The sequence below is a fragment of the Pristiophorus japonicus genome, chromosome 13, assembly GCF_044704955.1.
Source record: "Pristiophorus japonicus isolate sPriJap1 chromosome 13, sPriJap1.hap1, whole genome shotgun sequence".
Taxonomy (NCBI): domain Eukaryota; kingdom Metazoa; phylum Chordata; class Chondrichthyes; family Pristiophoridae; genus Pristiophorus; species Pristiophorus japonicus.
The window spans coordinates 42820800-42848575 of record NC_091989.1 but is presented as its reverse complement, the minus strand read 5'-3'; the positions used below and the strand labels follow the sequence as shown (position 1 = coordinate 42848575).

Sequence of the window (27776 nt, the reverse complement as noted above, 5' to 3'; positions counted from 1 at the left end):
CCCACCTTTTCACCAAGCATTTGGTCACCCATCTTAATATCTCCATTGTGTTGGCTTCATTTTTTTAAATTATTTCTCTGTAAAGTGCTTTTGGGTGATTTTCTATGTTAAAGGCGCTATATAAATGCAAGTTGTTGTTGTGGTTGTTAAAAAGAACTCCTATTTTACTCAAATGAGATTTACCTCAGTGTGTCATTGAAAAATGAAGCATGTAGCCATTTCCATTTTTCACTTTATAACTTTGCAGCAATCTCAGAAATTATAACAACACTCCTGGTATGCACTAAATTCAAATCAAGTGGTTGGGCTGAATTTTCACCGACTTTGCGACTGGGTTTTCGCCGCGATTTGACCCTCCGCGGCGAAAACCTGATCAGCGGGATCTTCGGGCACCTTTTTGCGGTGGCGCTTCCATGTACCACCGGGGAGAGGGTGCGCCAACGTGCAACGCCGCGGATTGCCGTACCGTCATACTTTCGGCTCTCTCAGGACCCGTATTCTGCTCCCAGAATACCGACAGGGTCAAACCTGCTTTGTTGCCCTGCCAGCAGCGGTAAGTATGAAGACCTGTAAAAAAAGTAAGCTAACATTATTATTTTTAAATTCTTTTTCAGCGATTTAGTAGGTAAGGGTTTTGTGAATGCTCTTTGCTATTTTTTTTCCCCCCTCCCAACGCCTCTCTCGCAGCACTACTGGCCCCAGACTAAAGTTGCCGAAACTCGCAGTTTGCGCCGCGAATCCTCATGCAACATCAACTTTACCGTGCAGACATAAAGGCCCAAAGTTAGGCCTAAAAACGGATAGTGCAGTGAGAATGGTAATTTTGTCAAAAAACTATCGTTTTTGCCGAAATCCGAAAATCTAGCCCATAATCTGCTAATGCCTATAATACTGTACTCCAATGCGGAAGGTTTGAGTTTCATTCCAAGCCCCGACTGATTTTCAAACTAATTTACTATCACTGGCTAAGTTTTGCTAGTTCTTGATTGGACTGATAGATGGAGCACTTGTGCTGCCGAGGCAACAGAGAGATTAGGAGTGAAGGGAAGAAAGTAACTGTAATTTACAAAATAGAAAAAAAGTAATTAATTTTTTATTAATTTTGTTGATATTATCACATGGTTCTTCGTGAACTAGAAAACCTTAAAAACAATGTGCACTTGAAATTATGCAAGAATTATTACAGAGGTTATGTGGAAGATACTTTATCCATTTTCCTTGGATCAATCAAGGTGACCTCAGGTCAAATTGTAACCCTTTAAAGTATAACTATCCTTCTAATGACATAAAAAATGGAACAGAAAAAGGCCATTCAGACCACCAAAGCTCTTATTTCCACAGACCAATAAAAGTTGGCCTATCATGGACTCTATCTCATTTAAAAGTCTGAATATATCTCTCCAACACCTCCTCGTTACTTATTAATAATAAAAAAAACTCCAACGTATTTATCTTGCCGAGCACTTCTAATAATCAAACCTGAGCATTGCTTCCGACAAGTTACATTTCTACGGTCCAACCAGCACAGGATCATTGCCTTCCATGAAATATTGGATCTGACCCGTTTATACTTATCCAACACCCTTCAATCCCAATCCTGGTCCAGATTAGTTATTATCCATCTTATCTTTGAAGAAAACAAAACTTACCATCTTTAACCTTGCTTGAAACTTGTTGATTTTGTACTTGCAAGTTAAGCAGCTTACTTACGCATGCATGAATACACACTATATATTATATACACATCTGCCGTTATTTGAAAGATCAGAATGATGTTCCTTATTGATGTTCTTTAATCCAATAAAAATAAATTTGTCTCTCAGATTCATTCTTCATAATATGGAGCCCCAAATCCTGAATAACCACTGTTACTCTTGTCTGAACCTTCTCCAATATAATGATCATTTTGAAGGTAGGATACCATGGGGGTAAAATTGCCCCGCACCCCAATTGGGGCCAGTAACCTTCTGGGGCCGGGACATTCTGCACCTGGAGAATCCTTTGCGGAGCACAATCCTCAAGGAAGCACTACGCTGATACTCCATATAGCACAGACATGCTTCAATGCCCCTCTCCTTCAATTAAAGGGGAGGACCGCTGCACACTCTGCAAGGCCTCTGATGGCCTCCACTGGGCCTGCGCGATGGCGGCCCAGATCTCGCTAGGGCCACCATCATTGAGCCGCCCCGAGAATTGGCAGACAAAAAAAGATGGTGGCGTGAAGCGCTGGCGCCCTTCCCTTTAAGGAGCGCCCCGAGAGCGGATGTCCACCAGCTTCGCGACCTGCCTTTGTCACGTACATTAATTTTGTATTTCCTGCTCCAATGTGCATTACTTCATATTTAATTTGTTCAGATATATATGGGTTGGCTGCCACACAGATTATAATTATTCACTGCAGAACATATTGAGGGTTATTTTTATGTCCCGACCATTTTGTTTGTACCTAAAATTGGGGCGGTGGCGGGAACAAAATTTGTGGGAAAATGAAGTGCCAATTTACTGCTTGTTGGCCGCTTGTTCTGATTTTCGTGTCAATCTCGATCCTGGTGACTGGAGCTAATGTCAGAAACAGGTGAGAACGTCATGAATAAACACAAATTGAGATCGGATAACGTAATTCTGACCACTAAAGCCATTTTCGTCTCTGCTCGCATTGCTACTCCTGATTCCTGATTCTGCCCACCAAACATGAACAGTATGAGTCAGAAGGCAGTCATTTTGAGCTTACTTTAAATACGTTCTGAGCTGTCCCACTGGTGTTCTTGCTCTCGGATTGGTGAGCTGCTTCGAAGGAGCACGTTTTGTGAGATAACTCAATGGATTCATTGAAATAGCAAAATGGTTTGGGGTCTATGCTGACTCCATCGGGCAGGCAAAGCACATGCCCACCCACTGCACACCCCACCCACCACACACCCCACCCAACACACACCCCACCCACCTCACACCCCATCCATTGCACACCCCACCCACCGCATGTCCCACCCGACACACACCCCACCTGACACACACCCCACCCAACACACACCCCACCCACCTCACACCCCACCCCACCCGACACACACCCCACCCACCTCACACCCCACCCCACCTGACACACACCCCACCCACTGCACACCCCACCCACCTTACACCCTATCCATCGCACGTCCCACAAACACACACCCCACCCAACACACACCCCACCCACCTCACACCCCACCCCACCCGACACACACCCCACCCACCTCACACCCCACCCCACCTGACACACACCCCACCCACTGCACACCCCACCCACCTTACACCCTATCCATCGCACGTCCCACAAACACACACCCCACCCAACACACACCCCACCCACCTCACACCCCACCCACCCCACCCGACACACCCCACCTACTACACACCCCACCCACCTCACACCCCATCCACTGCACGCCCCACCCACCGCACACCCCACCCACCTCACATCCCACCCACCTCACCCGACACATCCCACCCACCACACACCCCATTCACCTCACACCCCACCCGACAAACACCTCACCCGACACACACCCCACCCACCACTCACCCCACCCACCTCACACCCCACCCACTGCATAGCCATCCACCTCACACCTCACCCGACACACACCCCACCCACCACACACCCCACCCACCTCACACCCAACCCACTGCATAGCCATCCACCTTACACCCCATTCACCTCACACCCCACCCGACACACCCCATCCACCACACGCCCACCAAACACCCATCTACCACATCCCCCACCCACTACATGCCCCAGGCACCGCACGCCCACCATAAAGTCCACCCACCATACGACCACAAAACACCCACCAGATTAACATCATATTCAAAAATTGATTCCATTGGACCATAACAGATGTTCTTCCCCAAATAATACTCATAGAAATGAATTTGACTATTGGTATTTTTTAATGATTTTGTTATCTGTAATCCATGATGATGTGATGGTATTGAGCTTCCAATCAGAGAATGTTGTTTATTTGATAGATTGCAATGCCCTTTTAATATTTAATCATCTGATGCAGTGCATGGCATTATTACAACATGCTGTATTGACAGTCCTTGATAAACCTTGTCCAGATTATGCATAATCAGATCAATCCATAGTTGTGGACAAAATGTAGTCTGGAACTACTTTATGACTGATGTGACCTTGTTCTGATTCTTAAAACGATAAAGAGAAGCCCACCCCCACAAACCCCCCCCCCCACCACCCACCCAAGTGGTGGTGTACTGTGCTGAAACAGCATTTCCAAACATGCACCTTTACAAGAATAGTTTATTTTACATTAAATGCAATGTTTTTGATGTTTACTTAGTTACATCATTTCAGTGTGTAGTGGCTTTTGGTAAATGAGCGGAGTAGATATATTTTTTATTGTGCTTGTTTTGGGTATGATGCATGTTTGGATGTTATACACAGGATAATGCTTATGCTACAGAAAACTACAAAACACCTCAAGAGTTCAAATTCTGCCCAAAAACCATAAATAAAACAGAAACACTTTTTTTTAGCATCAGCTGCTTATGCATTCGTGAGATACACCCAACTTTATTTGTGTATACAGTACAACAAATGCGGACTGGAAATTGTGAGGGTATTTTGATTTGCTCTGTTTCTTTTGACAACAACTGATGTTAAGACATGCAGTGGTTCAGTGGGTAATGTAAGGTTTCTGGGATCAAATCAAAGAAATTACTGAAACAAAAATGCTGTTAATTTATTTCACTACCTGCTATAGAAGATGACAAGCTCTAGATATTTCATTTATTATGTTGATAAAATATTAATAATTTCTCACACATGCTATTTATTATGGTTTTGGTCTTTCTGGTGTATTATATTTTGTCTTTCAGATGAGACGTTAATGTCATGTATCTTACATTATTATATATAACTGTATCCTAACATGCTATACATGACTGTAATAAGATATGACCTGTAACCACCAGCATACCTTACCACCAGGGGTGCACTTGCAAGAGACAGGTATATAAGGACAGGTCTCAGGCAAGTGCAGCATTCCAGAGCTGTGAAATAAAGGTGCAGGTCCAGAGTGACCTTGACTTCACTACATACCTCGTGTGAATCTGTACTGAGGGGACAGGACTTTACAGTTAAACCAAGGCCCTATCTGCTCTCTCAGGTACACGTAAAGGATTCCATGGCACTATTTCGAAGAAGAGCAGGGAAGTTATCCCCAGTGTCCTGGCCAATATTTATCCCTCAATCAACATCGTTAAAAAAAGATTATCTGGTCATTGTCACGTTGCTGTTTGTGGGAGCTTGTTTGTGCGCAAATTGGCTGCTGTGTTTCCTACATTACAACAGTGACTACAATCCAGAAGTACTTCATTGGCTCCTCAACCGTCTTCTCCCTGTGGCTGAGGAGCTCCTCCCGGAGTCACAGTGCAGATTTCGTCCCTTACTGGGCACAAGACAACTATCAATCGCGAGGGTCTATGGAGCGTCCTCCTCGGTTTCCGATGCCCCTAAAAGTTTGTCAACATTCTCTGCCTGCTCCACGACGACATGCAGGCCATGATCCTTACCAACGGATCCATTACAGACTCAATCCAAGTCTGGACTGGGGTCGAATAGGGCTGCATCATCACCCCAACCCTCTTCTCAATCTTCCTCGCTGTCATGTTCCACCTCACAGTCAACAAGCTCCCCGCTGGAGTGGAACTAAACTACAGAACCAGTGGGAACCTGTTCAAACTTCGCCGTCCCCAGGCCAAGTCCAAGATCACCCCAACCTCTGTCGTCGAGCTACAGTACGCGGACAACGCCTGCGTCTGCGCACATACAAACACTGAACTCCAGGGCATAGTCGATGTATTTACTGAGGTGTACAAAAGCATGGGCCTTACGCTAAACATCTGTAAGACAAAGGTCCTCCACCAGCCTGTCCTCGCCGCACAGCACAGCTCCCCAGCCATCAAGATCCACGGCACGGCCCTGAATAACATGGACCATTTCCCATACCTTGGGAGCCTCTTATCAACAAGAGCAGACATTGATGACGAGATTCAACACCGCCTCCAGTGCATCAATGTAGCCTTCGGCCTCCTGAGGAAAAGAGTGTTTGAAGACCAGGCCCTCATATCCACCACCAAGCTCATGGTCTACAGGGCTGTAGTAATACCCGCCCTCCTGTATGGCTCAGAGACATGGACCATGTACAGTAGACACCTCAAGTTGCTGGAGAAATACCACCAACGATGTCTCCGCAAAATCCTGCAAATCCCCTGGGAGGACAGACGCACCAACATTAGCATCCTCGATCAGCCAACATCCCCAGCATTGAAGCACTGACCACACTTGATCAACTCCGCTGGGCAGGCCACATAGTTCGCATGTCAGACCCAAGACTCCCAATGCAAGTGCTCGACTCAGAATTCCTTCATGGCAAACAAACCAAAGGTGGCAGAGGAAACGTTACAAGGACACCCTCAAAGCCTCCCTGATAAAAGTGCAACATCCCCACCGACACCTGGGAGTCCCTGCCAAAGACTGCCTTAAGTGGAGGAAGTGCATCCGGGAAGGCACATCGCTGATAGCATGCAGAAATCAAGCGCAGGCAGCGGAAAGAGCATGCGCCAAATCTGTCCCACCCTCCCTTACCCTCAATGACTATCTGTCCCACCTGTGACACGGAATGTGGCTCTTGTATTGGACTATTCAGCCACCTCAGAACTCATTTTAAGAGTGAAAGCAAGTCTTCCTCAATTCTGAGGGACTGCCTATGGTGATGACACTCCAAAAGTACTTCATTGTCTGTAAAGCGCTTTGGAATGGATGTCCTGAGATTCCAAAGGCACTATATAAATGCAAGTCTTTCTTAGTATATGTTTGAAATGTTGAATAAATTGTGTCTTTACAGCTTGTCTTTAGTTATCCACTAAAGTTGTCTGTTATTTAGATTTTCTGCAACAGGTACACTTCTTCATGCCTTCTCTGTATAATTGGCGAATGGTGTTAAGCTACAAGTATTGAACATTTATGGTACTTTAGTTCACTTTAAGTAGTAAAAAATACACTGAAAACCCAAACAATCAGAGAAAAGGCAGCTTGTATTTTATTATGTAAAATGTACTAAGTTTGGGTCACTGACATATGAAAACAACTGGAGGTAGAGATTCCATTGGGTCTCTCCTGATCTCCTGGCATCACTTCAGCGAAAACTCCAGAGAAACGGTGCAATGACTTTTCATCCCATTCCTCCAGTGTTTCCGCCACTCTTTCACTGAAGTAACTGCATGAGATCGCGAGAACCCCCATGGAAGTGTTATCTCTAAGTGTATCTTAACTTAATTTTCATGCAAATTGATTAAACAACTAAAGGGTTATACGAATGCCAATAATCAGAATACATGAATCATCATAATTGTAGTGTATGTAGGCACCTTTAGTAATGACTCCACGAGGCAGGGTATGGTTTTTAAACTGTGCAGACCTGCAGTCCTTTATTAGCAGCTCCTGAGTGCTGACAACAAGCTGTGTGTTCTTTTTTATACTGGGTTATCTGCTATGTGCAGGCAACCCCTGGGTCTCCAGCAACAGCACCCTCCAGTGTACCGGTAAGATGTGTACAGTACAAGGGTACATTCAATGTTGCATGACAGTGTTACAGACATCACACAGTGAACAGGCATACCTACACAACAATACTCCCCCCTGAGCATTTTTCATATTCTAGTTGTCATGACCAGGGGAGGTGATCAGTGGTGGGCTATGGGAGGTTGTGGTGAGGGTTGTGTGGTTGCCAGGTGTGACCCCTATGCTTGAGGCTGGCCTCGTATGTTCCCCCTCCCTCACACACAAACCAAGTGGGTGTCACTGTTGTAGGATCTCTCGGGGAGATAGCCACGGCAGCAGTGGGTGGTGTGTAAACACTGTGATATGGGTAGTTGTGGGGTGATGGGCAGGGCCACAAGACTGGGTGGGCTCCTTGTCCACCAATGGGGATGAGGGTCAGGTCATCCCAGGATTTGCCAGGGAAGCTGGAGGGTATTGGCCTCATGCTTCTGGTGTTGGCCCTGGTGGCCAGGGGCTCTCGGGCTGGTCTGGTGCCAGTTGCTATTGGTGGTGGCTGGGCTGTCCATTGACCACTGTCCCTGTAGTGGGTCTGCTCCCACTGCCTGTGTGTGTGTCCTGCAAGGGGCATCACATTTGTTCCAAAGGTCCAGGCTACATGGTCAGGTAGCCTGCTGGATCTGGGGGTCTCTCACAGGGGGATTCCATTGGCATTAGCATGGTTCCTGCAGGACCCAATGTCCTTTGGCAGTGTCCTACCGATATACATGACACCTTGGCTCTGATCACACATAGTCGAGCCTGCATTATACATTCTCGCACTTGCATCACTTTTGGGTGTCCTGGTTTCAACAGACATGGTTACATTAGGCATTTCACAATCATAATAAACTTGTTCTTAACCTTACTGACAGCTACATTCATCTCATTAGTCACATTAGTTAAATCAGCATCACAATTCATGTTTACATTGCATACATTTTCATACTTGCACACTTTAATTGCATCTTTAGCTTTAAAGTCCGTGTACACAAATAGTTGGAACTTCCCCTTTCAATATTTTTGCTTACTGGTCTCCTTTAAGGGAGCTTTCAAATCCGATTGGCCGCTCGATGTCACATGATGCTCCTCCATGTTGACTCGTGGCATGGAGGAGGCCATTTTGAATGCAGGTCTGCTGCTTGGTGTGCTGCAGCCATTTTGTGGTGCTCTTTTCTTCCACGTTCTTGTTGTGCTGCAGCCATTTTGTGGTCTTGTTGCAGGCAGGCCGTGGTGCTCTTTTCTTCCACATGCTTGTGGTGCTGCAGTCATTTTGTGGTCTTGCTGCAGGCAGGCTGTGGTGCTCTTTTCTTCCATAGCACCACTTTGCCTGATGTGGACCCGGTTCATCCAATTCCTGCCCAGTAGTGTGGGACCGTCACCAGCTACAATCCACAGGGGGAGTTTGTGCATCACGCCACCCTGGGAGACCTGGACGTCTACACTGGCAACGATTTGGATTTTACCTTTGGTATAGGTGAGCAGCTTTGCCTGGACAGGAGACAGTTTTGGTCAAGTGGCAGGATTCCTCCAAATTTTGCAAAGGTCCTTTGGCTCATCACAGACTGGCTCGCCCCTGTGTCGATCTCCATGGAGACTGGGACCACGTCGATGTCCACTTCCTTCATCCACAGAGAACTTCCGGTGGAGCAGGTAAAGATTCCATACTCCTCTCCCAGGGTTAGAGTAGCTTCATCTTCATCTGTGTCGGAACCCCGGTGATTAGCCAACTCATCAGAGACACAGTGAGTACAGCCTTTTCTGCACATTCTCTGAAGGTGCCGTTTTTCTTTGCAGCCTTTGCATGTATAGTCTTTGTAACGGTACTGGTGGGCCCTGTGGTTTCCTCCACAGCGCCAGCACGGGGCCATCCAGTTTGCCCCATGTGACGGACTCAGGGTTGCGCGACTCGCGGCAACATTTCTGCCTTTAGAAGTATCCATGTGATGCATTGCACTCATCGGTTTAGAGTCCTGGGTCAGTATTCGCCTGGAGTCGCTGGCTGAAACTATGTAGGCCTGGCTCATTTGAATTGCTTTCTGCAGGGTGACCGTGATGTCAGCTGAGAGCAATTTATGTAGGAGGCCTTCGTGGCTGATTCCGATGATAAATATGTCCCTTAGTGCTTCATTAAGGTGGTCGCAAAACTCACACGGTGCAGATAGTCTTCTTAAGTGTGCAGCATACTTAGCAATTTCTTGGCCCTCAGGTCGCCGGTAAGTGTAGAACCGGTGCCTGGCTGTGAGGATGCTCTCTGTCGATTTTAGTTGTTCCTGTATGATTGTTACAAGTTCCTCATAGCTCTTGGTGGTTGTCTTCTCCGGGGCTAGTAAGTCCCTGATGAGACCGTAGATGGTGGGCCCACAACTGCTAAGTAGGATGGACCTGCGTTTGTTCGGTAGTGTGGCCGGTGTGTCCCTGCCCAGGTCGTTGGCTATAAAGAAGTGTTCCAATCTTTCCACAAAAGCATCCCAATCTTCCCCCTCTGTAAATTGCTGAAAGTTGCTGAGGTTAGACATGTTGAGCGTGTAGTTCGTGATCCCGTATTCTCGTCGCCAGTTGTAGTGTGTGTAGGCACCTTTAGTAATGACTCCACGAGGCAGGGTATGATACTTAAACTGTGTAGACCTGCAGTCCTTTATTAGCAGCTCCTGAGTGCTGACAACAAGCTGTGTGTTCCTTTTTATACTGGGTTACCTGCCGTGTGCAGGCAACCCCTGGGTCTCCAGCATCAACAGCCTCTAGTGTACCAGTAAGGTGTGTACAGTACAAGGGTACATACAATGTTGCATGACAGTGTTACAGACATCACACAGTGAACAGGCATGCCTACACAACAAACATCTTAGGCAGTCCCTTGGAATCAAGAAAGACTTGCTTCCACTCGTGAAGTGATTTCTTTGGTGGCTGAATAGCCCAATGCAAGAGTGACAGACTCTGTCACAGGTGGGACAGATAGTCATTGAGGGAAGGGGTGGGTGGGACTGGTTTGCCGTACGCTCTTTCCACTGCCTGCGCTTGATTTCTGCATGCTCTCGGCGTTGAGACTCGAGATGCTCAGCGCCCTCTCGGAGACACTTCCTCCACTTAAGGCGGTCTTGGGCCAGGTACTCACAGGTGTCAGTGGGGATGTCGCACTTTATCAGGGAGGCTTTGAGGGTGTCCTTGTAGCATTTCCGCTGCCCACCTTTGACTCGTTTGCCGTGAAGGAGCTCCGAGTAGAGCACTTGCTTTGGGAGTCTCGTGTCTGGCATGAGAATGATGTGGCCTGCCCAGCAGAGCTGATCGCGTGTGGTCAGTGCTTCAATGCTGGGGATGTCAGCCTGGATGAGGACGCTGATGTAGGTGCGCCTGTCCTCCCAGGGGATTTGTAAGATCTTGCGGAGATATCGTTGGTGATATTTCTCCAGCAACTTGAGGTGTCTGCTGTACATGGTCCATGTCTCTGAGCCATACAGGAGGGTGGGTATTACTACAGCCCTGCAGACCATGAGCTTGGTGGCAGTTTTGAGGGCCTCGTTCTCAAACACTCTTTTCCTCAGGCAGCCGAAGGCTGCACTGGCGCACTGGAGGGGGTGTTGGATCTCGTCGTCATTGCCTGCTCTTGTTGATAGGAGGCTCCCGAGATATGGGAAGTGGTCCACGGAGTCCAGGGCCGCGCCGTGGATCTTGATGACTGGGGGGTATTGCTGTGCGGTGAGGACAGGCTGGTGGAGGACCTTTGTCTTATGGATGTTTAGCGTAAGGCCCATGATTTTGTACACCTCAGTAAATACGTCGACTATGTCCTGGAGGTCAGCCTCTGTATGTGCGCAGACACAGGTGTCATCCGTGTACTGTAGCTCGACGACAGAGGTTGGGGTGGTCTTGGATCTGGTCTGGAGACGGTGCAGGTTGAACAGGTTCCCACTGGTTCTGTAGTTTAGTTCCACTCCAGCAGAGAGCTTGTTGATTATACATGAATAAAGATAGAGCAGATAGCACTTTATTTTTCAGTGTCATTGGGATAGATCTTTGTCTTTACTGTGTCGGGATTAAGCATTGCCTGGGCAGAATGCTGTAATGTCTGTAAGCTTGTAATGTTTGTAGCGCCACAGTGTGGATGTGGGCGTATTGTGTACTGCAACTGCAGAGTTAATAATAAACAGAACCAGGCAGATTCCTGAGGCTTCCGAGAGAGCTGCCTTCTATGTAGGAAGCTGTTAGTGCTGTGCTCTGGAAATATATATCACATTTGGCAATGAGATAGGATTTTTTGAATGATTTAATGCTTAAATTTTGTTGGTAAAGGATTCAGCCAGCCGACAGAGAGACTTTGGAAGTTTCTGTCTTTGGAAAAAGCTACAAAAATCCGAGGTAAAATACAGCTCACAGTGTGAACAGTTAGAGATTTAAATGACAGGTGTAATCGGACATTTGGGGGAATATAGACATGACTGGGAACGTTTTAAAGTGTATGTGGATCGGCTAGAAATATATTTCATTGCAAATAACATAATCGAAGTTCCAGACAATGCAGTCCAGAACCGGGCTGTGTTGGAACGTAAGAAAGTGATCTTCTTATCGGAGGCGGGTCCAGCATTGTACGAAACCCTTGTAAATCTGCTTGTGCCTGACGAGCCAAAGGACACAACGCTTAAAGAGATTTTAACAAAACTGGAGCAGCACTATAACTCCAAACCATTAGAAATTGCTGAAAGCTATCGTTTTGGGATTTGGAATCAAAAGGATGATGAAAGTATCAGTGATTACATCGTAGCATTAAAAAAGGTATCGATGCACTGTAATTTTGGAAACTTTCAAAACCGAGCATTACGGGATCGTTTTGTTTGTGGGGTGAAAAATGATGCGATCAGAAGGAAGTTATTGACGATGGATGACTTGACTTTTGAGATTGCTTGTCAGACAGAGGTCGATGGGCATGGCCGAACAATATTCCCGAGAATTAAATAATGATTACAGTTGTCAGTCAATCGAGGTAAATCACCTGCAGGTTGTAAGTAAAAGATGGTGGGGGCCCAAAGTCTCAGAAACTGGAAATTCTAACAGAGCATCGAAGTCGTGTTGTAGGTGCCTGGAACAACACATTGCTCAAAGTTGTCCATACGTGAAGGCAGAGAGTTTCTTCTGCAGAAGACTGGGCATCTTGCAAAGGCATGCCGACTGAAGGGTAAACCAACTTCCAAAGCTATCAGTCCAGCATTCAAAGCTATGAGTAGAAATCCCAAGAGACTATATAGCATGGAAGAACAACAACAGACAAGGAGATGTTAGAGTTACACGTCATCAGGAGCATGAGGTTAACGGACAGCGATTCGGAAAGCATCAAAATCCACATAGATGTTGCGGGATTCAAGATACCAATGGAAATTGACATGGGTGCAGCCGTGAGTGTAGTATCGGAGTCGCTGTCCCTCGACAAATTGCGTGATTTCCAACTGGAGAAATCCAAGATAGAGCTGCGAGGCTACTCGGGAGAGAAGATTCCTGTGGTAGGTCATATCATCGTACCGGTGAAATATAAAGATCAATTTCAGAACATGCCTCTAACAGTAGTGAAAGGAGACAAGTCTGCCTTACCAGGAAGAAATTGGTTGAGCTCACTGAAGCTGGATTGGTGTAAGATTTTCTGTGTGGAAGCGAGATTTTCATCAACGGATGAGGTTATCAAGAAGTATCCGAAGGTGTTCTGCGAAATGGGCAGTCCAATCCAAGGCTTCAAGGCGAGTGTCAGGGTATAGAAGGACGCTAGATCAGTTTACTACAAGCCATGTTCCGTACCATATGCACTCAAGGAAAAAGTTGAGCAAGAACTCAAAAGACTAGAGACTGAGAACATCATTTGTAAGATAGATCAATGTAATTGGGCTACACCCATTGTTGTTGTACCTAAGTCTGATGGTAAGCTAAGATTGTGTGGTGATTATAAAGTAACCGTAAACCAGGTTCTAGAGGGTAATGTCCCCAATGCATTGCCAAATATAGAAGATTTGTTAACAACACTGACAGGTGGTCAGATCTTCTCAAAACTGGATCTTATGAATGCCTACTTACAGCTTGAACTAGATGAGGAGTCCAAATCATGTTTGACTATAAATACTCATCTAGGCCTATGTCAATTTAATAGGCGACCGTTTGGAGTGTCTCCCACCTCTGCCATATTCCAAGGGGTGATGAACCAGATTTTGCAAGGTATTGAAGGAGTAGTATGTTATTTGGATGACATATTAATTTCAGCACCAAATAGGCAAATTCATAATAACATATTGAATGAAGTCCTCAACAGCTCGAGAAGCACAGAGGCCAAGTGTCTGCTCGTAAGTCTGAGTTATTTCAAAACTCAGTGGAGTACTCAAAGATGGTTCACATCCAACCATGAAAAAATTGGATGCAATTAGAAATGCACCTACTCCCAGGAATATCACTGAACTTCGTTCATTCTTGGGTCTTTTGAACTATTATGGAAAGTTCCTACCAAATGTGGCTACAGTATTACATCCACTGAATGAACTATTGAAAAAACAGGTCCATTGGAAGTGGTCAAAAGAATGCGACACAACATTCAAGGAGTGTAAAAGCAAATTGGTAGAGAGCACCATGTTAGTTCACTATGACATATCTAAGGAGATTAAGCCAGCATGTGATGCCTCTCCATATGGAGTTGGGGCACTGATCTCTAATGTATCACGTAGTGGGGAGGAGAGACCAATTGCTTTTGCTTCACGCACTCTCAGTGCCAGTGAGAGTAATTATGCGCAAATTGAAAGGGAAGCTTTGGCATTAATTTTTGGGGTCAAGAAGTTTCACAAATACTTGTATGGTCATAAGTTTACCATCGTTACGGACCATAAGCCCCTAACAGCAATCCTCCATCCAAAGACCCCAGTTCCAACATTAGCTGCAGCCCGAATGCAGAGATGGGCTTTGATTTTGTCAGCATATACATATGACATTGAATACAGACGATCAGCTGATCACAGTAATGCTGATGCAATGTCTAGATTGCCTTCCCCATCACAAGTTACACCCGATAGGGAAAAAGTGTTTTATTTTTCATACATTGATGAACTGCCAGTCACAGCTGAAGAGATTGGTAGAGCAACCAAACATGACCCAGTGATGTCAAAGGTGTATGAGTATATTGCAAATGGATGGCCAAACCAGGTAACAGACAAAGATGCACATCCATTCTTCATTCATAGGAATGAATTATCAGTCGATAAAGATTGTATCTTGTGGGGTGCAAGAGTGGTTATACCAAATAAATTCAGGTCTAAATTATTAGGAGACCTCCATGACCAGCACCTGGGAATGTGCTTGACCAAGAGTTTTGTACGCAGTTATTTATGGTGACCAGGCCTTGATAAAGATATAGAGTACATCGTGAGTCAGTGTACGACATGTCAATCGGTAAGCAAGCAACCACCACCAGTACCATTACAGCCATGGAAATGGCCTCCCAGGGTGTGGCATATTGATTTTGCTGAGTTAGAAGGACAACAATTATTTATTGTGATTGATAGCCATTCGAAGTGGGTTGAGGTGTTTCCAATGTGGAAAATAACAACAATAAAACATTGGACACTTTACGAAAATTATTTTCTTCATTTGGCCTCCCTGAAGAAATTGTTTTGGATAATGGACCACAATTTTGTTCAGAAGAATTTGCACAATTCACGAGCAAAAATGGTGTGAAACATACCAAGGTTCCACCATACCATCCTGCTTCGAATGGTGCAACAGAGCGCACTGTACAAATTGTAAAACGTGCCCTCATAAATCAAATGTTAAATCTAAATCCAAGGAAACGACAGTTGTCATTGGATCACAAATTGACTAATTTTTTGATTACATATCGAAATACTCCTCATACAACTACTGGTAGAACACCAGCAGAGTTGTTTCTCAAACGACAGCCATGAACCAGATTCTCGTTGTTAAAACCAAATTTGGCATAGTCCGTAGAAGAGACACAATTAAGACAGAAAGAGAATCATGATAAAGGTAGAATAAAAGAGAGAAGTGTGAAATTAAACCAGAAGGTGAGAGTGAAGAACCATCACCATAAATGATTGAAGTGGTTACCAGGAAGAGTGGTGAAGATATGTGGTCCTCGCACATATTTGGCAAAGATGTTTGATAATGGACAAGTGGGGTTTATTCATATTGATCATATTTTACCTACAGACATGGGAGGAGTTGAAGGTGGGAATGATTCAATTATTTCTGACTCATCAGATAGTTTTGATACACCAGTAGCAAATCCTAAATCCAATGTACTGGAAACAAATCCAGGAGAGAATCAGAATGAAAGTCTGAATCCGAGTCAGGAAAACAAGGAGCCTGAAGTGAGAGTGAGTTCAAATGAAAATCAAGGAAATTCCGTGGAGGAAAACGTTCCTCAGGATGAGCCTCGAATGAGTTTAAATTCAACACCATGTTTGGAAGGTTCTGTTCGAGAGCGAAGGTATCCTCTTCGAAACAGAAAACAAGTGGCAAAGTTAAATTTGTAAATATGGAAAAAAGATAAGTTTATATCCTGTGTTATGTATAAACATGAAAGTTATGTATGATGTTTGTTATAATAACTTCTTCATTAAGGAGGGACAAATGTAACATCTGTAAGCTTGTAATGTTTGTAGCTCCACACTGTGGATGTGGACGTATTGTGTACTGCAACTGAGGAATTAATAATAAGCAGAACCAGGCAGATTCCGGAGGCTTCCGAGGGAGCTGCCTGCCATGTAGAAAGCTGTGTGTGCTTGCTCTGTGAATATATCACAAGTGCGTAAATGAATTTCTGGTGGAGAGGATCGCATGCTTGTAATAGAACCCGCCTAATTTTCCTTTCATTGCAATTAATGGATTCTGCAATAGACACATTTAATTGAAATAATGGCATGGAAATTCCGACGTCCCGGGCCCGTACAAAGTTTCTACGGACCCAGGAAGGCATCTGAAAAGCGCATTTTCAGCACGCAAAGCACATGCCAGAGCTTGACAGATCATCCGCAGATTGGGAGCGAGGACATTTGCACGGGCAAGATTGTAGGATTTACGCATATCTTGCCCAGCAGATGTCCTCAAAAGTCTTGCACCTGAAAAAGCAGGCACACAGTCTACTTTTGCAGGCGCAAGTGTTTAAAAACACACATATATGTAATAAAATTAAATAAAATAAACACATTGGCCCAGAAATTCCTCTCGAGGTCTTCCCGCGGGCAATTGCCTCCCGACCGGATAATTTTTACGAAAGTTACGAAGTGGTCTAGGAGGCGCCCTGGATTCCGTCGGGGAGGCCTTCTCTTCCCGCGCTGCGAAGTGCGCTTCCGTCCGCATGGTTCCCATGCAGAAGGTGCAGTCACATGTGACTGCTCAGCCAATCAGGTAGGTAGTTCACAGGTTTCCATTAATAGCACTGAGACTCACGTATCTACGAGTTCTCAGTGCTATTAATGGGGACAAAACCAAACACACAAAATAATAAAAAAAATAAAAAACAGACCACGCATATTTAAAATTAATTGAAATTAAAGTTATTATGTCTTATAAAAATAAAATATTTGCCCGATTTTTAAAAAAGTTTTTTAATTATGGTTAAAAATAAACTTACCGTAGTGGGGAGGATTTTTCATAATAAAATATGTGTTTATAATTTTATTTGATCATGTTTTTGTATGTCTTAAAACACTTGCGCCTGTAAAAGTAGGCTATGGGCCTGCTTTTATCAGGCGCAAGACTTTTGAGGACATTTGCTGGGCAAGATATACGTGAATACTGCAATCTTGCCCAAGCAAATGTCCTTGCTCCTGATATGCATGAGATCTGCCAAGCTCCAGCTTGACAGATCGGAAAAGCCGGTTTTCAGCGCATGTGTATTGCGCGTTGAAAACCGGCTTTTCCGATGCTTTCCCGTGTATGTAGAATCTCCGTACGGGCCCAGGACATCGGAATTTCTGGGCCATTGTATTGTTAAAAACTCTGCCCACTAAGGTAAGTTTATTTTTAACCGGAATTACAAAACTTTAAAAAAATCAGTAATATATATTTTTTTTCTAAGGCATTTAATTTCAATTAATTTTAATTATGTGAGGTCTGTTTTTTATTTTTTACTAGTGTGTGTTTGTTTTTTTTTCCCCCATTAATAGTACTGAGAACTCATAGATACGCAAGTCTCAGTGCTATTAATGGGAATCTGTGAACTACCTACCTGATTGGTTGAGCAGTGACACGTGATTGCATCTCCTGCGTGGGAACCCTCCGAATGGGAGTGCGCTTCGCAGCGCAGGAAGAGAAGGCCTCCCCAACGGAATCCAGAGCACCTCCTAGACCACCAGGTACTTTCGTAAAAAATCTCCGGTCGGAGGCAATTGCCTGCGGGAAGCCTCCAACCGGAATTTTCAGGCCAATGTATTTACACAATAAAGTAGGTAACACTCTCACCTCTGAGTCAGAAAATTGTGGGTTCAAGTCAAACTCAAGAGCACAAAAATCTAGGCTGAAACTCTAGTGTAGTGCTGAGGGAGTGCTGCACTGTTGGAGGTGCCACCTTTCAGATGAGGCATTAAGCCATGGCCCAATCTGCTCTCGCAGGTGGACATAAAAGATCTTATGGCATTATTTCTGGACAATATTTATCCTTCAATCAACAGAACAAAAACAGATTATCTGGTCATTATCACATTGCTGTTTGTTGGAGTACAAGTTGCTGTGTACAAATTGGCTGCTACGGTTCCTACATTACAACAGTGACTACATGTCACAAAGTACTTCATTGGCTGTAAAGCACTTTGGGATGTCCTGAGATCATGAAAGGCAGTATGTAAATGCAAGTCTTTCTTATTCTAGTGTCTGAGCATTAATTAGGACTGGAGTGAAACAGAGTTACAAAATAAAGCATTTCATATGTGTGCTTCCCTGTGCCGAAAGTAGACATAGCACCTTATCCAGGGTTATTGGGGATGGTAATTTAATCAGATCTCTTCTACACTCAATGCATCCTTCACATGCTTACATAATGAGATAGCCCTTTGCACATTAACATCCCGTTTATTTTAATTAGGTGTTCTGCAAATAATGTGCCCTCCTATATGCTTCAGAGACACGGACAACATACAGTAGACACCTAAAAGCACTGGAGATGTACAAATAACACTGCCTCTGCAAAATCCTGCCAATCCATTGGCAGGATAGGTGCACCAACATCAGTGTTCTCTCTCAGGCCAACATCCCCATCATTGAGGCATTGATCATGCTCAAATCAGCTCCAATGGACGGGTCACATTGTCCGCCTGCCTGATACAAGACTCCCGAAACAAGCACTCTACTCTGAGCTCCGACATGGCAAGCGAGTCCCAGGAGAGCAGAGAAAACACTTCAAGGGCACCCTCAAAATCTCCTTGAAAAATGTAACATCCCCACCAATTCTTGGGAATCCCTGGCCCAAGACCGCTCAAAGTGGACGAGTAGAATTCGAGAAGGCACCAAATACTTTGAGTTTCTTCGTCGGGAGCACACGGAAGCCAAGTGCAAACAGCGGAAGCAGCGTACAACAAACCAAGCACCCCACCCACCCGTCCCTTCAACCACCTGTGACAGAGCCTGTAGATCCCACATAGCACTCATTAGTCACCATAGAACTCATATATAAGTGTGGAAGCAAGTCATCCTCGACTCCGGGGGGTGGCCTAAGAAGAAAAAGGAGTCTGCAGCATCTGAACAACACCCCAAAGGCTCAGCAATCACTAGCAATTAATGGTTGTAAGTGCATGGAACTTTTTTCTCCTGGATGTTCATTCTCAAAATAGGACCACCCTTCTTTCCTAGCACTTGAGTTCCTTGGCCTCCAGAGGTTGATACAACATCAGGTCTGTTCTGGTCTTCGCCATTTTTCCACTGCAAAATGTACCTCATTTTTAAGTCAGTTAGCAGTCCTTTAATAGCTACTCACAGCTTAATCTGATCTGATATGCCAAACTCTGGGAGCTCCACAAAAACTAGTTAAATAAATGAGGTGATCTTGAATTTGGGCCCCATTGCATATCAAACAATATGTGAGGGACCCTAGTTTTTAACACTGTTTATACCATAGTAAGAAAGAACGAGGCCAACGCCATAACATATCATGGACAAAAATGTTTCATACTTGCTACAAAACTATTTCAGCTTTCCAATTACACTCAGTATTCGAAGACAGACTTTCGCCATATTTTTTACAGTAAATTTCCCAAACTAACAATAGAATTCATACAATCTGGCTACGCACGTCATTATAGGAGATGAAATAAGATAGAATTCTTCCAAAGAACAGTATGTTTCTGATTGTAGAGGTAGCTGTTGATGAAGAATGTGTTTGGTTCAGAGTTAAGGGATTAAGGGGTTATGGGGAGCGGGCAGGGAAGTGGACCCGAGTCCATGATCGGATCAGCCATGATCGTATTAAATAGCGGAGCAGGCTTGAGGAGCCATGTGGCCTACTCCTGCTCCTATTTCTTATGTTCTTATGTTCTTACGGAATAGAATGAAACATCTGAAGCAATGTGGATTCTAGATGCAACTCAGCAGACAGAATCAATTATGTAGAATTATACAGAGGTCTCACTTAACCTTGAGAAGTGAGAGAAAACTTTCATCCCATCCGTTTGTGCTGATTTCAATCTTATGTTCTGAGCATTAAAGCATTGTGCTCTTGCCAATTTGTTAAATATGCACTTATTTATTGAAGGGGGATAGCGGAAAGGCTTCTTTTTCCATGAGCGGACTCCCTGAGATAAGGGGTCGATACTCGTCCCAATCCATGTAGCAACCCTCGAAGTTAATAGACGGAGAAGGAAGGCAAGGTTCAATGATCTTTAATCACGAACAGTCCGGGAATAATTTCTCAACACAGCCACCTGTGAGTGGAAACGCTCTGCAAACAGAAATTCATACAGATTTTATACAATTTCAAAAACCCTTTTATTTCCCCAATACAACCTCCCACGACTCCTGATTGGTTACCTTATCAGTAATACCTTGGATTGACAGATCAATGTCTTAAGGCAGTTTCAGGCCTTCTCTAGGGTGACCTCATCTTGTTAGAATGTGCTGACCTGGCGACCTTCGGCTCGGGTTGGTTATTGGGGCTATTGAGCTCTGTTATAATTACAGGGTTAGGAATGAACCTCGGACATAGGCCTTTGTAATGGTCACTTTTATAAGAATGTGTAAAGGAAATAACATATCAGAATGATTAATTACAGGAGGCCCCATCACAAGCAACCCAGAGGGGCAGATAAACAGGGCAAGGGGTCAAAAGTGAAAATGGAAAAACTCCACCTGGTCAAGGCAAAAGAGATAAGATAACATTCTAATGTGCTAATAAACCGTTGAGACACAGTGAGGTTTATGGAGTGGATTTCAGCTATACACCTTTTCTGGCGAACTAACTTAAAACATTTCGTACATACCCCTAATGCCAAATCTATTTTTCCTCTTACAATTATAAAGCTTATTCTCCTCCTCTTTACATTCAATCTTTGCAGTATGCAGCATTTCCTGACCATGAGGGAAGACAACCTATTCATATATCACTGCTAATGTTGTTATTGAACCACTGTAATTCACAACAGTACAGATTGATTTGGTCACTTGATTTTGTTTCATTCCACTAATAACACATAACCAGACTGCCTTTCTGAAGTTGGTAATTTAATGTGCAGGGAAACAAGGGATTGCTTCAGACTACTGCACCATCGTGCACTAATGCATTCCACTGCTTCTATCTTTGTTTTACAATGTAAACTATTCTGCCAGCAGAAATAAATGCAAGCTTTATGTTCTAATTTATTTAAGAGAAAAAAAATCTTAATTAAAAGAAAATAATTCACACATATTGTTGAACTATCATCCTGGTTTAACACAACATGTAGAGTTTTTTTCGGTGGACCGGAAGTCGCTCAAAATGGGGGCGGCAGTGCAGCGGTGAGCACACTTGAGGGGTGGAAGTTGGGTGGTGTGTGTGGTGTCCACCACTGTCAGTCATCAGTGTAGCGCTGATGACATCATCACAGCACCACATCACCATGGCTCTCCCCTTCACTAAATGGGAGAGCCTGCGCGATTTTTAAAGTTCTGTCCACTGAGCCACCAGGGAGGGTTTCGGCCGGGTCAGCGAGAGAGAGACTGGGAGAGGGAGAGAGGCTGGGCGGGGAGAGAGAGAGAGAGAGAGAGACTGGGGGAGAGAGAGAGAGAAAAAGAGACTGGAGGGGGAGCAAGAGAGAGGCTGGAGGAGGGAGAGAGACACTGGGGGAGAGAGAGAGAGAGACGGGTGTGGGGCGGAGCGAGGGAACTCAGGGAAGACAGATCATGTTGTTCCAACCCCCTACAAGGAGTGGATGAAATCCAGAAGTCATGACACTGTCACTATTCACTTCATACCCAATAAACCTGTTAAGAATCTGTACACAATGCCCCATCTATGGTATGGTGGGGAGGGGGGTGCGGGTAAGGTCATGCACTTGCGCTGGTGTAAGAAGGGACTTTGGCTGGGTATAAGGCATGTTGGCTGGCCATTGCTGTCTTCTGGGGAGCTCTGTCCTCTGTCGCTTCAGGAAATCAAAGTAGATTGAGTTACAATTTGCAAAGCCAGTGAGACCTTGGGATGGATGGTTCCAGTTACACATTCCAGTGAAACTTCAGGGTGTGGCTTATCTTTCAAGGGGACCAATCATAGACAAAGGGTGGAGCATGCTGGCCATTTTGGCAGTACAAATAAGCGTGTCCTTATATTTATCAGGATATAGTAAAATCTCTATTTTTGGGGTCCTGCACCAAATTCTTTCCACCTTGATCATGTGCTGCAGATCACAAACTCCCAGGGGCAAAATTGTCCCTTATTATAGCCCCGTTAGCACCTTTGGGGGGCACTAACTGGGTGCAAGACACATTTCACCCAGGGGAGGGGGGGTCGCTACCACCTCCCAGGAAATTGCCTGGGAGTTTGCGGAGGTGCGCGGTTAGCACCCCGGGTCGCCGCGCATTTGGCGATGATGTAATCGCCGTGTGCAGAGACCCCTCATCTTTCCGCGTCGATCCCTTACGGCCCCACGGGGAAAATTTCCCCCCAGGCCGCAATGCTAGCACAAGCGGATGGCAACGCAAATAGTTCCCTGGTTACTGCCCCCAAAGGAAGTGGAGCATGGAGGATTGCGCACCGCTTCCTTTGAGGGGCAGTAATGGCAATTCCAGATGGTTACCACCCCCAATCGGGATGCGGAGCAATTTCGCCCCCATCACCGTATGTCGGACAGGTACGAATAGCTGGACAGCTCTCCAATTATTGGGAATGTCAATACAGGGAATGCTGAATATGTCCCAGCTGAAATTCCCAATCAAATTCCTCACCGCATTGCAGAGAATCATCTTGTCTCAACTCAGCACCTTCGCACTGAATGTTTGGCAGTTTTGTCCTGTAAACACATAACCACTGGGTTAAGACTATGATCAAGGTGGAAAGAATTTGGTGCAGGACCCCAAAAATAGGGTTAAGACTATAAATGCTCAAATCATATCAGATAAATAGAGAGAAAAGATTTTGATCCCTTTAATCTGGCTTGGATTCAAATGCAGGTCACAGAGTTGAAAACATGTCTATTTATTGCACTAACACGTCTCAGTTTAGTGGAGCTTTTGCTTATTTATTGTCAGCTTAAAGAAATAAAATAAATGGAACAGCGCTGTTTCCAAATAATTCACTGCAGCACTAATTCAGTAATCCTGTAGTGATTATATTGTGAATATAACCTTCCATCAATCTTCAGCTGATTGGAGTATTCAGGCTGTTGATGTCAACTTTGATAGCCAAGGTTGAAAATAAACTTAAAACCTTTCTCACAACAGTACACAGCATTTAATTATTATGGTTAACAACAATGCTATTGTATTATTGAAAATCAGTGGGTGTCTGAATTTAAAAGACAGCATTCTCATCCCAGCAGTTACAGTAAATTATTTTATTGCAATTATCCCAGACCTCAAATATTCTCCTTAGAATCCATATTTAATATATTGTTTGCTGCACAATAATTGGTAACCCTTCATTGCTTTAGACACAATAAATGGGGATAATATCAAATTAAACCTGAACATATTTATTTTGGGCTGATTTTCATCAAGGCCTCCGCCCGCCCAAGTGCCACCCGAAGTGCCGCGGATGGCCGTCAAGCTACCGGACGGTACTTTGGGCGGGATATTCATCGCCGAGATCCCTCATAGGTCGGCGGGTGGCAAATGGACGCGTACGCTGCCAATTTGAGCGGCAGTGGGTGGGAGCCGGCGGCAGCCGGCGGTGAGTTGATGAATTTCGGACCCCGTGGAGTTTGATGGAATAGTTTACATTACTAGTGAGAATGAAGGCCAAATAGCCAATGTATTAAGATTTACATACCACAGGTAAATATCAACTCAAAATGACCAATTTTGAAGTGATTTACAATAGATGTAAATATTGGACAGTAATTAAGATAATTAATTATTGGACAGTAATTAAGATAATTAGTTCAATCTATTTTGAAAAGAATAGCGACATTTTATTTTGTAGTCTCAGATATTTAGAGTGAATCGATTTACTTGAAATTGCACTGGTTATATTTCAAGTTTCCCCCAAAATGTATTTGCATATTCACAATTTTATATTGGTGCAGATTTATTAATACAGCTGAAAATGACTTTATCACAAAAAAATAAGCATTTTTAACAGAGTGTCTAACCCTCCACCTGTGAGTAACCTGATTTAAAATCATTGAAAATATTTTTTTTAACTATAATGAACCATTTACTAGTTTCTTTGGTGTACACTAGTCAGTTTCTTAGGCCACGATCATGCCGACCATGGCGGGACCGGGAGGCATGGGTCGGTGGTGGGTGGAAACCCCGCTCCTGGCTCCATCGCGCTCTGTGTGAAGAACCTTCCATTGATGGGGCTTGTTAAATGGTGGGTGGAGATCTCGCTGCTAGCTGCAGCCCACTCTATGAAATGATTTTAAGCTAATTGGGATTGTTAAGCCCGCCCAGCGCATTTCCTGGACCAAGTGAAGGAATCGGGTCTGATGACGCCATTTGATGACACATCTTCAGCTAGTTTCCTTAAAGGGACCATGTTCACATTGATTTTGACAGTTGTTCCATCAGTGTTCTGCAGCATTAAGGTGCTGCAAACCACTGACAAGCAGTGCAGCAAGGAGAACATCCATACCCAGGCTCTGCCATAAGCATATGGAGGGAGTCACAGCATGCAGAGAGTTTCTCTTCCCTTCCAATGGGCAGAAGAGACCTTCCTAGGAGACCAACACAGCCTGGTTCCACATTGCACAAGATGGCATAATCAGGGATGCCGTCAAGTGGACCTGGGACCTGGCTGTAGTGGCGCAAACCTTTCAATGATCTCAGTAGATCACAAAACGTTACTGCAAAACCACACTCAACCTTATCCTGCTCTGCCACTCATCACATCCCCATCACTCTGCCTTCCTTACTCTGCTCCTGCGCACCCTTACTCACACCAACTTACCTTGCACCTCCACCCATCTCTCTCTCTCTATCTATATTATCACATTCCCATCTCACTAACCACCCCTCACACTCACCCTCATCCTTGTCCAATCAGACCAACTAACAACACACAAGGATGCTTGGGTCGTATAGCCAATGTTCATGTGAGTTTCTGCAAATGTGTTGTCAAACATTTAAATCTTTATTTTCAACACTTCGTTTTCTTGGACAGATTTGTGTGCACCTATGGAAGTGGCTTAATGATTTGTAGTGAATGGTGAGTCATAAGGGTACCGCCCACAATGGTGATGACTGTGAAAGGAATGGCTTGGGCATTGCAGGGATGCTTTATGGTGCTGGTGTGGGGTGGTGCCAACCTGCTACATCATGTGGCAGCCAGGATGTACAGTGTCAAGTGAAGTAAATGTGGCCATGGTGAGGCCATCCCTGGTGTCCCAGGCAGCAATGTGGCCGGGTGCTGATGCCCTGTGTCTTGATGCGGTGATTGTGGAGATGTTTGGTGTTGTTGGTGCTGATGCTGGTGTGTTAAGTGATGTTAGTGTTGGGGCTGATCGTGGTGGGATTCTGAGGACCAAGTGAGATTTTTTCAAGGTAACCAAAGTTGATGGAATAGATGGCAGGTGAAGTTGAGATGACAGAAGCGATCTGTCAATGGTGAGAGAGGTTGCTCCAAGGAGGTGGCATTGGAAAGAGAGTTCACTGCAAAAACTTGCAAATGGTATACAGCTCAAAAGTGTCTTCTAAATCCTGAAGGCTTTAGCTTCAAAGATTGGAAAGTAAACAGCCGTGAAATGATAGCTTTTATACCACTTCTGCAGCTGTCAACTAGTCAAAGCGATGGAGAGTCATTGAGAATCAGACATACTTACCTGACGTGAAGCCTGAGCAATGGGAAGCTCCTGAAAAAGTTGGAAAAATGGTAAATAGCTGGTAAAATTATTTTTAAATACCTTTAAAGTATCTCTTGATGATGTTAATTGGCCGGCCCACCGCTTGGTGCTGAATCTGTGAACCGCAGCCAGACCCGGCACTTTGTAAACCGACAAGGATTCGGGTTCAGAGCGGGATCCTGCCCCCCTATCAATCACCGCCATTTTGACAGCAGACCCACTTTGCAATTGTAAAGTGCCTTTAACATTACCACTACATGGATAAGCACAAGGAAAACAGACGCTGAACCAGGAAGGGAGAGATTTAAGACCATAATCATAAATGGCAGTAATTTCGGTGACGGTTTTCTTGATCTCCGGCCGTAACTTTGGTGAGAGTTTGGGGAGCACCCGCAGAAATTATACCCCAAAATATTTACAGTTATGAGGCTTTAGTGACCACAGTAACTTAAGGTTCATTGGGCTAGACTTTCCAATTTTGTGCAGCTCGGCCAAAAGTGGGCATTATTTCCAGCACGGGTGGTAAAAATGGGTTTTGAGATTGCTGGAGTATCACCCATTTTCAAAACTCTAACTTTCCATTTTTGAAAATGGCCATTATCGCGAGCGATCTGAAATGGGCGTTTTCACCTTCTGCCATAAAGTGTTGCTGACCATAGCAACGGCATGGCAGTGCTCGTTTCCCGCGATTCAGGAGGTCAGGGGTCATCATTACATGCGCATAAGAGGAGACAGAGAGAGAAAGAGCAGAGAAGGACTAAACACGTGTGTGGGTGTGGTGTGTGCTTCTTTGGCTGTTGTGGGGGGCATGAGGGAGATTCACCAGCAGCAAAAAGCCTACTAAGCACAAAGAAGGTAGTTGGCACCGAGGTTTTGTGGAAAAAATAAAACTTAACATGAAAGGGTATAATTACGCTTAACTTCAATCAACTTAAATTTTAACTGTCATCAAGGTGATGTACACCATTGATGTACGTCCTGCACACCCAGCAGTGTTGCAGCTTTGTAAATAACAACAACGTTCTTTCAAGCAAAGCGCTCATTTATGAGCTCCTGACGCAAGAGTTTTGCAGCTATGTAGCCAACATGGGCCCTTTCCTGCGATCTAGAGGAGGGAGAGGGCTTAGGTTTAGTGTCAGCCTGATTGTCTAGCCCAAGGTCAGCGTCCACCTCCTCGTCCTCCTCTTCCTCTCTCTCCTGAGGTAGACCGGCAGTCCCTTCTGGCAATTCTTGTCCCTTCCTAATAGTCAATTTATGCGGCATTGAGCACACCACCACGAATTGAGCTACCTGCTCAGGGTAGTATTGGAGCTCTCCTCCTGAGTGGTCCAGGCATCTAAAGCGCTGCTTAGGCACTCCAATGGTTTTCTTTACGATACTGCAAGTGGCTCTGTGGCTCTCGTTGTATCGTTTCTTGGCTTTGGTGTGGGTGTCACGCAGGGGGGTCATCAGCCAGGCGGTGAGGCCATATCCTTTGTCACCAAGCATCCAGCATTGACCTTGTGGCTGACTGGTAAACATGTCAGATACAGCGCTCTCATGCAGGATGTGAGCATCATGGATGCTGCCCGGAAATTTGGCATTCACTGCCATAATAATTTGCTGGTGGCCGACAATGAGTTGGGCATTCAGGGAGTGGAATCCCTTGCAGTTCCTGAAAAGGTGCCAGCATCACAATGTGTGTACAGTCTATTGCTCCCTGCACGTTGGGGAAGTTAGCAATTTGGTAGAATCCT

General features: G+C 44.8%; 1 long non-coding RNA gene across 2 annotated transcripts in view; it reads right to left on the bottom strand.

The window, feature by feature from the left end:
• Window positions 1-276: 276 nt before the first annotated feature.
• LOC139277993 (uncharacterized) overlaps window positions 277-27776 on the bottom strand; it is a 69494-nt gene continuing 41994 nt past the window's right edge. For both annotated transcript variants that reach the window (XR_011596194.1, XR_011596195.1), the window contains exon 3: window positions 277-567. This is a non-coding gene — a long non-coding RNA (uncharacterized lncRNA). The remainder of the gene's footprint in view (window positions 568-27776) is intronic.